This window comes from Pleurodeles waltl, chromosome 4_1 (assembly GCF_031143425.1).
Source record: "Pleurodeles waltl isolate 20211129_DDA chromosome 4_1, aPleWal1.hap1.20221129, whole genome shotgun sequence".
NCBI classification, from domain to species: domain Eukaryota; kingdom Metazoa; phylum Chordata; class Amphibia; order Caudata; family Salamandridae; genus Pleurodeles; species Pleurodeles waltl.
In genome coordinates this window covers 357741470-357758066 of record NC_090442.1, presented here as the reverse complement: position 1 = coordinate 357758066, position 16597 = coordinate 357741470, and the positions used below count along the sequence as shown (strand labels likewise).

The 16597-nt window shown below is 40.9% G+C and overlaps 1 protein-coding gene across 23 annotated transcripts in view; it reads right to left on the bottom strand.

The window, feature by feature from the left end:
• PLEKHA5 (pleckstrin homology domain containing A5) overlaps positions 1-16597 on the bottom strand; it is a 991819-nt gene that overhangs the window by 353344 nt on the left and 621878 nt on the right. The window lies entirely within an intron of this gene.

Below are 16597 nucleotides of genomic sequence, written 5' to 3'. Positions count from 1 at the left end.
CAACAACCTTAAATCCTGCCATTCTCCTGCCCCTTACAACAGGCCTCCATGTTTGGAAACTTGCCACCAATCACACTCCTAATACAAATATCAAACCGTTTACAGTCCACCTACCAATCATCCTCAAAACAGTTTCCCAAGCTAAGCGCCCTGCTAGCCAAGAAAACAGACCTGCACACCTGCCATCCTGCTGCCTCTTACCACCAAAATAAAGTTCCATTTTACTGTGTAATCTACCATCAACCAAAAAAAAAAAAAAAAACACAGACTCCTTCACCTTGCCCACTCTGTGCTCTGCAGGACAGTGCCAGGCTACATATATGTGAGGGAGCTGCAGCACATTGAGAGTGAGGGATCGCGAGGTGGTCAGAGTGGTGCCATCCTTCATTGAGAATTGTTCCCTTGTAATATTTGTCTCAAAGACTAAAGGCTGAAAAAACTGCATAGTTACTGTCAATCTTGCATGTGTTGCAGTGGTTCCCAACCTGTGGTCCGGGGACCCCTGGGGGTCCGCAAAGTCTCCCCAGGGGGTCTGCGACTACTTAGAAAATTAAATAATATTAACAGATTAGGTCCCTAACTTTCAGTAATGACTCAGTGTGGGGGTCCCCAGATTCCAATAAACATTCAGTGGGGGTCCCCGGGCTCCAGTACTGACAAGGTGGGGTCCACAGAAGTCAAAAGGTTGGGAACCACTGCCCTAGCTTATCAACAGCAAAATACCAATAAACTGAAGGTTCTGTTCAACGTATTATAAAGCCTTCGAATTCACACCGCTGAACCCTGTTACAGTGCAGGCTTGTACTCTGACGTAATAAATCAGAAATAGGCAAAACAAAGTGATCATGTTTATAGGCTGTAGGTCATTGTGGTATAAAAAATATCCGTTAGTGATTCAGAATAATTACATAGTAAGCAAGATTAAACATCTTTGAGGGATTCTAGTTTTTAAATGTAAAAGGTCAAAAAACAGGAAACGCTGATTTACTTCCGGTCCCATATTTCAGGGCTCGCCTGTAGAAGCACTCTCACTTGAAATAGATATGGTTTACTACAAAGGGCTAAAGGCCCACCCATTGCTCACCATTCATTGGCTTCTTGTCACTCTTATTTACTGACTCATAACTGGTCAACTTACTCATGCCAGGTACTATTTTTCTTTCTTCCTCCCCTGTGTTTTTTCACTCCCACAAACTCCTGTTGCTTTTTCCCCCTACCACCGCCTGGTGTTCATGTAGCTTTTAGTCTCCGAATACCTCTCACATTCATTGTTCCCCGCCATAAGAAAAAAAAGTGATATGATGTAACTAGCGCTGGTCACGTCATAGCGTTTTTTTTGTTACCATCCTGTTGCTCGCTTTCTGTTGCACTGAAGTAAACAAAGAAAATCACACTGAAGAAACGGGAACGAGATATCACAAAGCCAGGCTTTTTTGAAGAGCGGAGGGGAAGAGTAGCAGCTAAAGAGAATGACTTATTTTTTCACAAAGTCAATGGGAAATTCAACAACAACAGTCTAGGTTTTGAAAATGTTCCATTTAGGTTGTGGCCCATGTGCTAAAATCTGTTCCTTTGACAAGAATGAGAGTAACCAGTGTTTGCATCATAACCAAGATGACCCCCGGTGTGCATCTTCGTGGAGAATTCTGCCAAACCCTTCTCATTATGCAAAGTAAAAGTCTTTACCAGAATACGACCTTATGTGCATCCGTCAAGTTTGATGCCTTGAATAGGCTACTGAAGCAGTATAATAAGGTCCAATGGTGAAAAACTTGAGTCTCACACTACAAGATTTTTGACAAATCAGTTCAAGAACTATAAAAAGTGCCTTTTATAAACATAACCATCCACAGACACCAGAAGCACACAGAATTAAAAGACTCAGTATCATCAAGAGGCCACAAGAACATTTGTCACTAATGCATACACATTGTTGAAAGCTTGCCGGTCAGAAACCAGGACTAGCTCTCTCCTCGCTAATCCAGTCTTGCTTACACTTGGCTCCTTTTCCTCACCATAGGCGGCATGCTTGGACATAGGTTCTTACCAGCTGCCTCTGCCTTCCTGCGGGCTGATTTGTTCTTTTACCTTGTGGATTATTACACATTTGCCTCTCATGTGTCCCTATACCAGAGCCCTGTGAGGCTTCCGAAAGGTGGTGATATACAGTGATACACAGGGCTTTACAAAAATCTCAAAATTAAAATAAATAGAAGGCACTAAACATTGGCTAATGGCAATGATTTTGTTAACCTAGACAGGCAATGACATCAGAACTCCTCTTACTCTCTTGCATTTCAAAGGCGAAAGGCACACCTCTTCAAAGCTTATTAACCCAACTCACCAGTAACAACTGCAATATTACTGGGCCCCATGTTCAGCACTCTATTACTTGTAAATAAGTTTCTTGCTTTTCAAGTACATGTATATGCATACATACAAGTATTGTGCTTGATAATGTTTTCAGTGGAAAAGCAATTAAACTTCAGAATTGTAAAAATGCCTTCTACAGTCTCCTTTCTCACAAACCGCTAATGCACAACTTTCTTGAATCTGGATAACCAAGATATGGTATGTCATATATGCACCAATGGTGCTTTCAAGGTTATGCCAGTAACTTGGTATAACCCAGACGAGGATTATGATCTGGTGGTTCAGAGGGTCATTCATGCAACTCTAAACAGGCACCAGAAACAACAAAGCTAACATTGAGAAATTACATCTTAAAACCCAAGGCACCATCCTCATTCAGGACTTCATATAAGAGATGGGATTGTTTCAGGCAATTGAACATACTTTGGTTGTTGGACTTGGCACTTTCTACAGGGTCATCCCTAAGAATATGTCTGGCCCATTAACTAATTTTCTAGTTTCGATTAATCTTTTTAGGAGTTCCGAAGGGTAAGGTGAGATACATCAATACATTTGATCAATTAACAGTGTAACCCATTTGTCCACACATTTCATCTCACAACCAAACCTAAGGACAACCTTGGATCCCTCCTGTGTTCAGGAATCCAGTGGGGAGTTCTTCTTCACATCTCCTTGTTAGCGCTCCTTGTTCTTGGCAACATACCCTCCCATACCCAAGTTATGCTCTCTTATCCCCAAACTTTTTGCTTTCACTCTCCAGTTTTCTGAACCGGTTTGTGTTGGCTTTTAGGGCTCTGTGCACTTTACCACTGCGAACCTCTGATAAGGTACTTGAGTGCTCTCGCCTTTAAACATGGTAGAGTTAGCATACACCCAATTGGCATATTTAATTTACTTGTAAGTCCTTAGTAAAGTGGTAATACATGTACCCAGAGCCTGTAAATAAAATGCTACTAGTGAGCCTACAGCTCTGATTGTGCCACTCAACTAAGTAGCCTTTAAAAATGTCCCAGGTCTGCCATTGTAGCATGTGTGCACAGTGTTTAACTGCCATTTCAACCTGGCAAAGTAAATATTTTCCCAGGCCTAAGCCTTTCTTTTTAATACATATAAGTTATAACTAGGGTAGTTCCTAAACAGCCTAGAGGGCAGGGTGAAGTTGGACATGTACTATTAAGTTTTACATGTCCTGGAAGTGAAAAACTCTAACATTCATGTTGCACTACAGCAAGGAATGGCTCTCCCATAGGATAACATTGGGTTGCTTTATTACATTTAATAAGTGCTAACATTTGATTGGGAACAGGTGAACATTTCATGTTTGGTACCTGTGGAATTGTAATTAAAATCATATTTAATGGTAAACTCAGATTGTAAACTACAATTTTGAAAATGGCACTTTTAGAAAGCTGGCATTTTCCTGCTCTATTTGGTGCCTGCAGCCTGTCCGAGGTCACCTGACTAGGTGTAGTTGGCAGTTGGGCTTTATTCGTTCCAAACAGCCACACAATAGAAGGATTAGGTATGCCTCGATGGGCCATCAACTGACAGGATGGGGGAGCGGAGATGAGCACAGACTCACTTCCAACCCGAAAGGCTGCGCCCTCCCTTCACGCAAAGGACTTGTCACCGCTGCATTGTTCATGCAACCAGCTTACAGCCAGTGGAAGGGAGGCAGGAAACTTCAAGGACTTCAAATGAAATTCTCTTGAAACTTCTTTTACTACAAAATAGGCATCAGGCATAAATTTTGGACCCTTAGACCCAACTCTTCACTATACTCCTGGACCTGTGGCTGCTACCGAAGAAGGACTTCTGTACTGATTTGCTGCCAGCAGGACGGCCACTCTGCTGCCCTGCTACTTTGCTGCCTTGCTTGCTGAAAAGGAAGACTGGACCTGCATCTTAAGCTGAAGTGACTTCAGGGTCAGCAGACTGAACTCCTGTTCAGAGCTACAGGAATATGGTATAAGCTCCAGAGGTTCCCTGCAACTGCCCAGCTGACGTGCTGCCTGGACCTAAAACTGGAGCTGCCTAAGACCCACATGTCAGGGACCCTTGGTGTGGCTTCAGTTGAGCCCCTTTCCAACGAAAAAGAGACATTCTAATGTTTTTGGCTCTTTGCGAATGGGCTTGTTGCATTAAGATATTTCTGTCCACACAGCCTGCCAATGCAAAGTTCTGGCAAACATGACTCTTGGTACCACAGCGACCGCCAACATATGCACTTTGTGCTACAGCAGTGACAGTTTGTGGTGACTGTCATCACAAAGCTCCAGCAATGACCATCCACAACGTCCAACAGGAACAATGACTGCCCACGACGCCCGGCCTGCTCTTCCCGCTTTATCAATGGCTATCCATGATGCTCTCCCGCTGCCCCTTCCACTGCAAACAGAACTCTTTGTGCTGGGCTTCGAAGATAACTCTTTCAGTGGGACTAACCTGGTACATGTATCCATCGTGGTCGGACTGAACTGGTGACTTTTACCCAGTTGTGCACTATCAGATAACCAGTAGTGGTGCTTTGTGCTTTTAGGTACTTAAACCTGAAATATTTAAAACTGCATATCTCCGTTTATACCGATTTAATTTTTATTGTTTTGGTGTCAAATTATATATTGCATTTTACTCTAAATTGTTAAGTTTTCACTTTATTAGTGTTTGAAAGCAGCATAAATACATTAAACATTGCATCTAGGTTAAGCCTGACTGCTTTGTGCCAAGTTACCACAGGGTAGGCACAGCTTAATTTGGGGTTTGTTTGTGTCTCACCCTCACAGAAATTGAGTTTGTTGTTTGAGAAGGGTTTCACCCCCCTCAACCAGTAACCCAAATTCCAACATCTGCAGTAAAGGAACATATTTTGTATTCTATTCTTTGCAGGACCCAATCACTCCCTCATTTTACTGTACTATATTATTCCATTTAGATCTTGGGCACTTAAAGCCAAAAAAGTGACACCTTCATTCAATAGGCTATCTTTCAAGCCATTAGTACTAACTAGAGAGGTTATACTTGTTACCAGTTAAGATGGTACTAATATAATGTTCACAATAGTATATCTATTAAAATGTGTCAGTGTGCGATACTTGCAACAGTTGTAGAGGGAAATATACCAAGTTAAAGGTGGTTCTGATCAGTTAACCAAGCTTTTTCTAAGTCAATCGTGCTCAACAGCACATGCTCTGTGTCTTGCGAGGCATGTTGTGGCTTACAATGAACATAAAGGGGCTTAGAGCAGCCCATTGCTCATCAATGGTTGGCTTTCCTTGGAACTCTCATTTGCCTGCTTCTTATTTGTGTCTGAGCTTCAAAAGCTTGTCTTTGCCAGTCCCACGGAGCATTGCATCTTTACAATGTGTGTGATTGCACACATGTACCATGTATGTGTTTGCGCCTGGTGTCTATGCTTGATGTTCGAGAAATATTTTTTCTTGTTGTAAAAGGACTTACAGAAAGGGTGAGTGTTTTCAAGCAGTGTCCCTTGTGAACTTGTCTCCCACTTTGTGTTGCTGCCTGTCCCTATTAGCCTCTCCCTGGCCTCCCCTCCCTTCTGCACTCACTGATTTGATCTTCTGTGTTGCATCCTCCTGCCCTCTCCGTGTTGCTTCTGAGTCCCTCTCCCCTTTCCATGTTCCTTCTATAGCACCTGCTCTCTCCTCGAAGCAACGGTGTCTTCACCTCTGTGTTACTTCCATGTCATCCACACTCCAGAATGTGGCTTCTGTGAGCTTCTGCCATCCCTATGTGCCTTTGCACCCCCACTGCTTCTCTCCATCACCTGCTTTAAAAACAGTTTAAAAAAAAGCTTTTACATATTTTGTTTTAGTTACCGATCTGACTTGGATCTATAACTAAAAACAAAAGAAAAAAAAGCAGCCACAACTTGTTATAGGCACGAGATTGTATGATGCGCACTCCTACAAAATGATGCAGGCGCCGTAGTAACTTTAAAAAATATTTACTTTAGCCATCCTGCACAGCACGGAGGATGCTAAGCAGCATATCTAAAAAGCATTGGCAAAGCCAACAGGTTGGAAAGGCAAGACATATGGTCTTTGGCAATGCTTGTTTGAAGAACGGCTACACGCTTGCTAGACAAATATTTTCAAGTCTGATTGGGTAGTTTATATTACATATCTGAGAGCTAGCATATTTAAATGTACATGTTTGAGTTTCAGCTACTGCATCAGTTTTCCAATGTATGAAACAGAGCAAGTAGATGAGGCGGATGTAGGTCTCTCATGAATTTCCCAAACAAATTAATTGTTGAAATAAAATTAAAAAAATGAAAGAAGTAGGAAAAAATAGAACTAAATGATGTATAATTCTTACCTCAATTCCTGATTTATTAAAGAAATCAACTCCTTGTTATGTCTGTCAGACCCATCTAATCACAGGGATACACACTGCTTGTTGGCTGTGAACAGGTGATACCCGTAGCAAACAACTGAACAAACAACTGAGCTGCAGGGTATAATTCTATTTCATTAACCATGAACGGAGATCATGTAGTAAAATCTAATGACTGAAAAAAAGGCATGAAGGAAACCGATATTTTTTTTTTAAGTGCCCAAGATACTCAAATTAAAAATAGTTATTTTTAGAGCTATGAATTTAGGAGTACCAATATTATCATGTGCTTCAGAAGGCATTTTGCAAAATGTGTTCTTTCATGCACGCTTGGTTACATTTAGAACTCAAAAATAGAGCGGAATTAAAATGGTAATAAACTTTTTACTATTCAATGTTCTTATCCTTGATATAAAAATGGAGCCACTCTTGTGTGGGAAAAGAATGCAACGTGGAGCCATTAAAACATATTCCTGGAAACTGACCCATTTTTGTGATGTGGGTGGCTGCTATCAGAGCCTGGGCGACTGTAACCAAGAAAAACCTACTAAACCTATACATTTCCAAAAACTAGAAACCCAGGAGAAGAGAGGGTGGTGTGACTGCTGTGGATCTCAAAGTATTCTTACACTGAATGACCAGCAAATTTCAAACTGTGGCTCTAAAATCAGAGTATATTCCCATTCTTGTGAGGGAAAGTTTCAGAAACTGCAGGGATTTACAAACTGTCTACCATTCAGTGTTTACATATTTCTCCAGATAAGACTGGTATCCATTTACTGTAGTTGGGCTTACTGCTCGCAACAAAAACTGTTCAAAATATGGACCATGTGAAGTGAATGTGGAATAAATGAGGTCTTTACATGGTTGCAGTTTTTGACTGTTTCCAATGACGTGCACGAGGTCCAACCACATATGTGAAACAGCGTTTCAATCAGAAAAAATGGGAGACTGCAGGGTGGTATGATGTAACAATTGGCTAGAAGCGCCCATGTTTTCTGTCACATTTAGGAAGAAATAGACCCATACATTTACATTTGTAAGGCACTCAAGGTAACATGATGGGATCCACACAATCCTTACCATCATGCATTCACTGTGTGTTTTTTAGGTTTCAGTACTGTTTCTAGGTTTCAGAAAAGCACCTGGTTGGTAAGATTTCCTATTTGCAACTGACCTCGAGTGTGAACAGTGCAACCATTCAACATAGCAAGTGGGAAGAAACTGGGTTTAATTTTGACATATGGGCCAGCAGAGAAGGGGTAAAACCCACTCCCAATTTTGCCTCACTGTGGAGGACAGAAATAGTGTCTCTTAATGTGGGTAGGGGCGATGCAAAGATCCTCCAGCACCCCACCACATTCCTTTTCTCACTTTATGCCCTGTCCATCTGCTCGGCTTTCTGACCCCGTCGGTAGGGAGAATCAAGTTTACCGACTATCTGCCTGTCCCACGGGGGTCAAAAGGCTCTCCCAACTATAAGAGGTAAAAAGTGAGAAACACAACAGGGTGTGGGGATTGCCAATCCTGGCACTGCAAATCGTAGTCCTTCTCTGCTACACCAGACAGTTTCTGAAACCCATAGAGGCAGAACTGGGGCTTAACTCACTCTCTGCTGACCTATGTCCTCTTGTTTGTCATGGTGATGCTCTAGGCCAATGGCTGAAGGGGGCACAGAGATTGTTTGGGCTCTAGGGGTGGAGGGAGTATACCATACGTAGGCTGCTCTCCCTCCCAATTTCTTATTTTATCCAGCCGGGTCTGGTGGCTTAGTAAACTAATGCGTCCACTGTAGGGGCCTGTGTTTGACCTCATGGTCACAGGTTCAAATCCCGGCGGGTCCACTCAGCCTTTCATCCAAAACAATTCTGAGGTCGATAAAATGAGTACCATTGAGTTGGGTAACAATAAACATCTGTTATTCAGTGCCAAGAGGCCTATGGGTGAATGTGCGCTTTACAAGTACACATGTTATGTTATGTTATACCTAGTGTCTACCTCCCTACCCCCATTCAGGAGGAAAAGTTGGAAGTCTTTAGGAGAGCATGTCTTGATGTCTGGGTGAGCCAGTCCCACCACATTCTTTCTAATATTCATAAAAACATAAATATTCCTGCTGGCTAATGGGCTTTTTGCCCCTTCCACAGAGTGCAGACTAGGAGTAAATCCCCCAATCTGCCAATGGGGAGCTAAGAGTCTTAAAGCTTTAGGGTTGGGAGATATGGCTGCATACCGGACAGATTAGGCTCCACTCTTAACAAAAAATGCTTTCCTGGCATCCAGTGAACTTTCTGTCCTCAGGGGTGCGGGCAGATAAGGGACAAATTCCACAATCTACACAGGCGTGAAGGAAGTCTGCCTTTAGGATTGAGTTTATAGCCTGATAACTGGATAAACTGGCTCCCACCCCATTTCTTTTTCATATGTATACAAATCCCTGGTTTCTAGTGGGCTGTCTGCTCCCAAGAGGGGAGGTTTAGTGGTAAGCCCCTCCCCCCTAAATCAGCCCTCCCTGGAGGGACTGAAAGACTGTTGGGTAGAGTTACTTCTGACTATAAGGTTGGGCTGTTCCATCCCAATTTGTTTTATAAATATAAAAAGTCCAGCTGTCTAGTGGGCTTTCTGCCTATCAGGTGGCGCAGAAAAGCTGGTGGGGCCTCAGGGGTTGGACCAAGGACTGAAGCCTGAGTAGGTGAGCCGGCCCCACCCTATTCTTTTCATAAATATAAAACTACTTATGCCTGCTGAACTTTCAGCTTTCCCCCTCCCCTGGGAAGGCTATTTGTGGGGTAAAACCCCTGATCTGCTCACTCCTAGGGGTAAAAAGACTATCTTTAACAATGGAGTATGGTCTGATGCCAAGATGGGAGCAACAGCCACCAGGCAACCGCTACCCCATTCCATTAAAAAAACAACAAAAAACAACAACAAAAAAGATCCCTTGGTCTAGTGGGCTTTCTGCTCCCAGAGAGGTGGGGCATAAATTAGGGGTAAACCCCCAAATGACCTCCTCCCCAAGGGGACAGAATGTGGGGGAGTAGAAAGATTTGTATACGTCTCTTTAGACGGGGAGGTGTATTTGCCTCTCATCCCCAACATAGCCATCCCTGGTGAACAGTGCATGGATCCCTACTAGGATCGCTATCCTCCAAGCACATGGTATGCTGTTCATCACAATGACTGAAAAAAATTATCTGGGGGCTGTGCAGGAACCCATGCATCTGAAGGTTTTCTTACCCTTGGTGGGAGGACAAAACATGCATGTCCTTCACACCAGTGAAGCAGTGCAGAGGACATTAATGCCTGGTCCCCGCACCAAGAGGGTAAATAATCAGTTATTTCCAGTTAATGTATTTCCAGAGTTTTACATAGCATGAGCAGGACCCTTTGTGGTGACAAAGCACCTTACAGGAATGCAAATGCATACATCAAAGCTTTCATGTTCAACAGTTTATTAGCGAGGTGTCCGTATGGAACCGTCATCACTTGAGACTAGGTCTGTCACACAATATACTTCAAGGAACCGGGGCATATGTTCTGTTGTCACATGTGTAACTCATGTAGGTCATGCAGGACTGAAGCCTGACAGTTAATGAGCATGTAACTGTATCCTATTAAAAATTATTCAACCAATGCCTTTTGACAATTTATAATAACCTCCTTAAGTATATATTAAATACCAATTATTAATAACGTTGTAAAACCTGATAAACAATCTTCACTTTTCCTTACATACATACATTTATTAATAAATGCACTCAGCTTCAATAAAAGATAAGATAAAAGCATAACCAGCTGCTAATAGACATCCCAAACTGCTAAATATAGACGTCACTGCTCTAAGGAATCATAAAACAAAGGAAGAAATGAATCTAACACAATTAAAAAATATATTTAACTTCTGTTGCCTCAAGAATAGTTCTCAACTACTTTAATGATAGCCACCTTGTGTTTGCCTCCTCTGAAGGTCGGTCTCTGCTCTTAGGTTAACATGTTTCAATATAACATTAGTTGAATTGCACAGACCTTCATAGGACTAAGGGAGAAATGGGCCTCACCTGGCATCATCTCATAATATAACATATAATATTCTTAATCAAACTTAAACTATTGTCGGGATGATATAGCAAAATGTACATGGGCTAATTACTTGTTCTCTAATTTCTACCAATTCAGGGCAGCATAAATACTTGTCTTTATTTTGTAAGATTGTATGGCCATTGTCTGTTAAAGCATCGATCGCCCATATACTTAATAATATATTAGTGTACTATCACCAACGTTTAACAAAAAAGAGGAAGAACCCTCACACAAAGAAAATTGAATAATCTGAGAGGCCCTGTCAAAAAAGAGCAAGAAGTATTAAGAAAAGTGTAATACTCTGTGTCTCTGGCCCAGTCCCTCACCTTGCTCCATGACTCTGAGGACTCCCCTGCCCTGTCCCGACATGAAGGCCGACTGCTCCACAGGGGGCTTGCTATAGCTAAGAACTGTGTCCTCCGGCACTGGTGATCCCCTTTCCTCCCATTCATGAGGAGTGGCTTTCGACAATATACCAGACAGCCTCTTTCTAATTTATCATATATGACCTACAGGACAAAACTAGTGACCTTGTGGTAGTGGGGTCCGCCCTGTCATGCCTCATGGACCTCTCTCTTCCTCACATCCCCTCTGCCCCACTCCTCCCCCTCTGTTCTTTACCTTCCCTTCATCTCTTTACTTGTAACCCCGTGCTTTCTCCTCCCCCTAACAGACCAGCCTCCCTCCCGCCACAAATTGCAAATTGTTATTTTCCACGGGCAGAAACATAATTGTCCCACCTTGCCCCTGCTGTGTTCTAATAGTGCCCGTATGAGTCCTAGGATTGTTGTCTTATTGCAACTTTGTATCATCCTCTGTATCGTGGTTTCTTTATTGCTCCCCTTATTTCTAAAATCCGAATAACGAATTGCAAAACAAAAAGAAAGGTGTAATATTTGTCAAAATGTAACTACAACAATTTCACTCAGCATATCATGAACAAGTGTCGGCATCTCTAATGATACCCAAGGATGTTATTTTTTATCATCATTAATACAAACCCTTGGATAAAACTTCTTTAGCTTTCTCTCATTTAAGGAAAACATATCCTGGACTGGAATTTGAACCTGTTTAATGTGACAGTGAATGTGGTTATCTAATATCACTGCAATTAGTCAAAGGAATTATTTAGGTACCATTAGGTTTGTATTATTTTAGTCAAAGGAATGGTCTGTCTTGGTGAACCTACCAACCAATGAAGGCTGAGGAAAGCATACATTTTTACATGATGCTTTCTAAAATCATAACAGTATCATTTCCAGGTTAGTGTTTTGTTTTAAGACTGTATCCGTTAATACTGCAATACAGATTCTTGGCCCACTTAAGTACCATTTCAGTCTGGTATTAACTGAAAGGAACATTGTTTATTAAGTATGAAGGATAGAAGGCATCAGCAGATCACTTATCTTGAACATAGCATATGGCTAGAAAAGAATCAGCCACTGTTAAAAAATAACTTGACGGGCAATGCTTAATCTAAAGGAAGAGAAGGCAAAACCAATCCATGCATCTCTTTCCAAGCACCCTGTATAGAATGATTAGACTTGCGAAGAAGTCCTACATTTTGAAGCGCAATCTGTTCAACAATTATTATCAGTGTTGTAACACCAAGACAGTCACCATTCTATTTATTGTTTATGTCTTCTGGTACATCTGGACATCTCGGAGGCCTCTGAAATAGTTGAACACTGGGTTTTCTGGAGACCAAAACGGGATTTAATAATAAACTGAAGAGGTGGTTTGCATTCTTTTCTTGCAGAAAAATGCCTACTAATTTTGAAGGTGGGTGCACCTCAGCATCCACTTCCACACCCTCCTTTGTTTAATCTGTAAATTGAGCCAGTATCGAGAGTTCTCCTTAACTACATGTGGAACGGTGCCCACATGAATGCTGTCAACATTCCACTCTATCCATGGGTGAAATTTTTGCACTTAGGTTGGGTTTAAGTTGGTCATGGGGCTAATAATGTTGTGATTACAACCTCAATCAAATACAATCCTCAGAGTTTAAGTAGGGACAACAATTGCGAACTGCCTATCAACGCAATTGTATTAAGAATGGTCTTTTCACTGTGTAGTCCTGTATTTTCTCGACAGACCCAGGGCAGGCAGGAGAACAAGAGAGGCTAGAGTATGAGGGAGGCCACATCCACTGTCATCACCATCAGCCATAGTCTGAGCAGACCCATTGATTGACATAGAACTGCAGTCGGCAGTAAAAGTAAAAGATGTTTTCAGAGATCCCTTCTTAGAATGGCACTGGCACCCCACTCTGGAATCAAGAGAGGATAGTAGTTGGGAGAAAATATGGAAGGCACAAACGGCAGGATCTCAGATATTTTCTATTTTTGAAGTATGCTAAACATTTGGAGTGAGTTGGAGAGAGACTAAATGAAAGATTGTGAGGAAAGAAGGAGGGATACTAGATAAAGGTTTTAAATGTCTAGGTGAAGTAGGTTTAGCAAGGGTGGCACAGGAAGACGGCATTTCACCAAGTACTTTTATAACAAAAACAATACTAGTTGATTTACTGAAATGGACCTGTGCAAACGTGTCCTCCAAAGCAGCAAAGTCAGTGTCCTCTCCCATATGAATCGACAAAGGACTTTGGGAGGCATTTAGAGTTCCATACTTTTCTAGATTGACTTGAAAAGTATTATCTTTTTTATGTTCCAATTAGACAAACCATATTGATATTTTGGAGTAATTTATAGACCACATGCTGAACTTGTGTTAGAGAGACAGACCTCTAATACAAGACTCCAAAAGGCATGAAAAAGCCATCATCCTCTAAGGGAGACAGGAGGGAAATGTGTTGGCTGACTGAAACTATTTGTGACCGACTTGAAACAAAAACGTTAAGTTAAAAGGACTGAGTTATAACTGCTGGTACAATAAAAATAAAATAATTGCCTTCCTGAATCATGATGTAATCTTTACAACAAGTCATTTCTACAAACGTTATTATTACTCAATACACATACTAACACCACTTATATGAAACATAGCTATTTAATATACTGACCAAATTTGCAAACAAAAGTTATCAAATAATTAGTTCTGCACAATAATTACAGGGCTTAATGTTGGATAACATGGTCCAAACCATCCCAATGTAGTTAAAAACTATATGTTTTGGTATGGGTTTCGGGCCTTACTCATAATAAGAGTAAAAGCAAACTATTAGATTATTTTAAGTATATGGCCGATTAAGGCACGAACAGAAGACTATGGCCTTCCTATCTTAAAGGATAAAGACAGTAGCTATGCTGGACTGCATTGACCTAGTCGAAATTAAATCAAAGTAAAGCATTTCAATCATAAAAACGCTCTTTAGAAGTGGCAGCAAACAACCAAACAATCCCCACGCATGTAATTTCTTCCCTCTGTTTTGAACTAATTTATAAGTTCTCTTATACATAAACCTGCTGGGCACAGATATCTATATAAATATATATCTATATATCTATATAAATATATATCTATATATATATATATATATGTATATATATATATATATACACACACACACACACACACACACACACACAACCATAGATTTTTGTGTGTGATTATTTGGTTAATAGATCTGTTAAAGAATTTTACAAAGCAGCCTCTAATAAATAGTAAATACATACTATTACTAATAATAACAATGGTTTCAAAAGCATATAAATATAGGTGTCAGAATACAACTTTTTGTCCCCGTTAAAGGAAGTCTGATGCAACGACAATCCCAAATGCCATGCCATGTGTCCCTCTGAGCAGATCTGGCCTCACAATTTGGGTGAACTGTTCACACTAGTATCAGTCTAGCTTGGAATGATGGACAAAAGCGAGTGGAAATGGCTCAAGTAAAATTATGAACGGCTGAAACAAAAAGTAATAATTTTCATCCACATCAATAGAACTGGGGCCCTACATTTTTAACGTTCTGGAGACATTTAAAAAAGCAATTTGGTAATTTGAGTAACATCTGTATTACCTTCTTTGCATTACCTCACTAATTACAAGTACCTTTTTGAGGTGCCTTTAATTACCACCTCAGACCCCACGCTAAATATTATTGAAAAAGATCTGTACCATTTGGGAGATTTGAGCAATATTAGTCTTGTATTTATAAATCTGATGCTCCTATATTACACATATGAAATGAAGTAAAACCCTCTACTGTGGTTTGGGTGAGATTTAGCAGCAGGTGGTCAAACCAGTACCTCATGTGGTTCTTATACTGCCATTAATCGACATCAAATGTTTCACTGAAATGGATTGTCATCAAAGGCTATGAATCCAATTTGTTAATTTTATCTTGGTGCAGCACAAATCATAGGCATCCATCCATCAGCCTGTCACCTATGAAGAAAGTAGCTGACACACTGAGCTACTGCTGCAGGCACAAAGAGATGATTAAAGGAGCAGCCAGTCACATTACAATCTTAAGTCTACTAGAAGTGTCGAACTCCACTTGTAAGCATATGAAGGACTTGCATATCTACTGAAGTATGACCCCATCCCTCAATACTTACTGTCAGAAAAAACTTCTGTTGTATCTTAGCAAGGCTTGGCTGCTAGAGTTCTGGCTGCTAAGTTCTAGAGTGCAGAATGTTTTCATGGGAAGGGGGAGCAGTTGCTCCAGGAATGGACACAGAGAGGACGTGTATGGGGTTGCTTACTCTTATCTAATAAATTGAGCTTCAACCACATTTTGGATCCTGGATCATTCTTAAAAACTTCAATATAGTTTTATGCATATTTGGGACCACCATGTAGGGTACACACAACTGTGCTTTGATAATTCAGTAGAACGCTGAAGCACTGACATGACAGACAGAAGTCTGCATCTTTTGGACAGAGGTACCCCCGAGGTTCATGGAGGTTAATATTCCCCTTTACGAGGTTGACTCATCACCCCAACACCATAACAGTGAAAACTGTAATTGTATGCAGAAAAGGAGACTACTGTGCATTCTGCAGGAATCCAGCCTCTGGAGAAAAAAAACCTACATCCCCATTGTGGTTGAAAGACTACGGGAAATGACGCAGTGGAGGAGGTGATTAAAGCAATTATCTGCAAGAGTTAATTAGCTGTTGCAAAATTATATCCATCACGACACTAAATACCTTCTAATTAACTTTTGAATTGAAGACGTGGATACTTCTATTAAACAGTCGGGTTCCGCCAAATGACCACAAAAAACGGTTATACTAATTTGAGAAAAATATCCTGTACACTGATACCACAACATTTTCAATGACAAAAACTTTTTTGTTTTCATAAGTGACACTATTTTCTTTAGTCGTTTAGTTGAACCAGAACCTTTTTATGCATCTCGGGTAAAAAAGGGAACGGTGGCATCAATGTCCCGCAGCACCTACATTTTGTTTGTTTTTTAGTTAAATGCCCCTCATGTGACAAATTTAACAATCAGGTGCCAACCCGTGCATTCAGGATCTCTACCAAATTATAACAACTTTCTGGTATTTCAATATTTTATCACGAGCATGAATGGAATCGGGCCAGCTAGGGTGGGAGTTTCAAAAGTAGCATCCTCGGAATTCTACTTACTAGCTATCTATACATGCCAACATTTGTTTTCAAAGCGGACACCTTGATGCTCTGGTAGACTTGATAGTCATTTTAAGCAGTTTATTCGACGACGTGTGGCAATTATCTACATACTCATATGTTTTTGAGAAAGAATTCACAAGAAGTATGCGCGGTTAATTACATGTTGACTTCTTGAGAGTTACGGATTTGTTCAACGTAAATGGGTGACATAAAATGCAT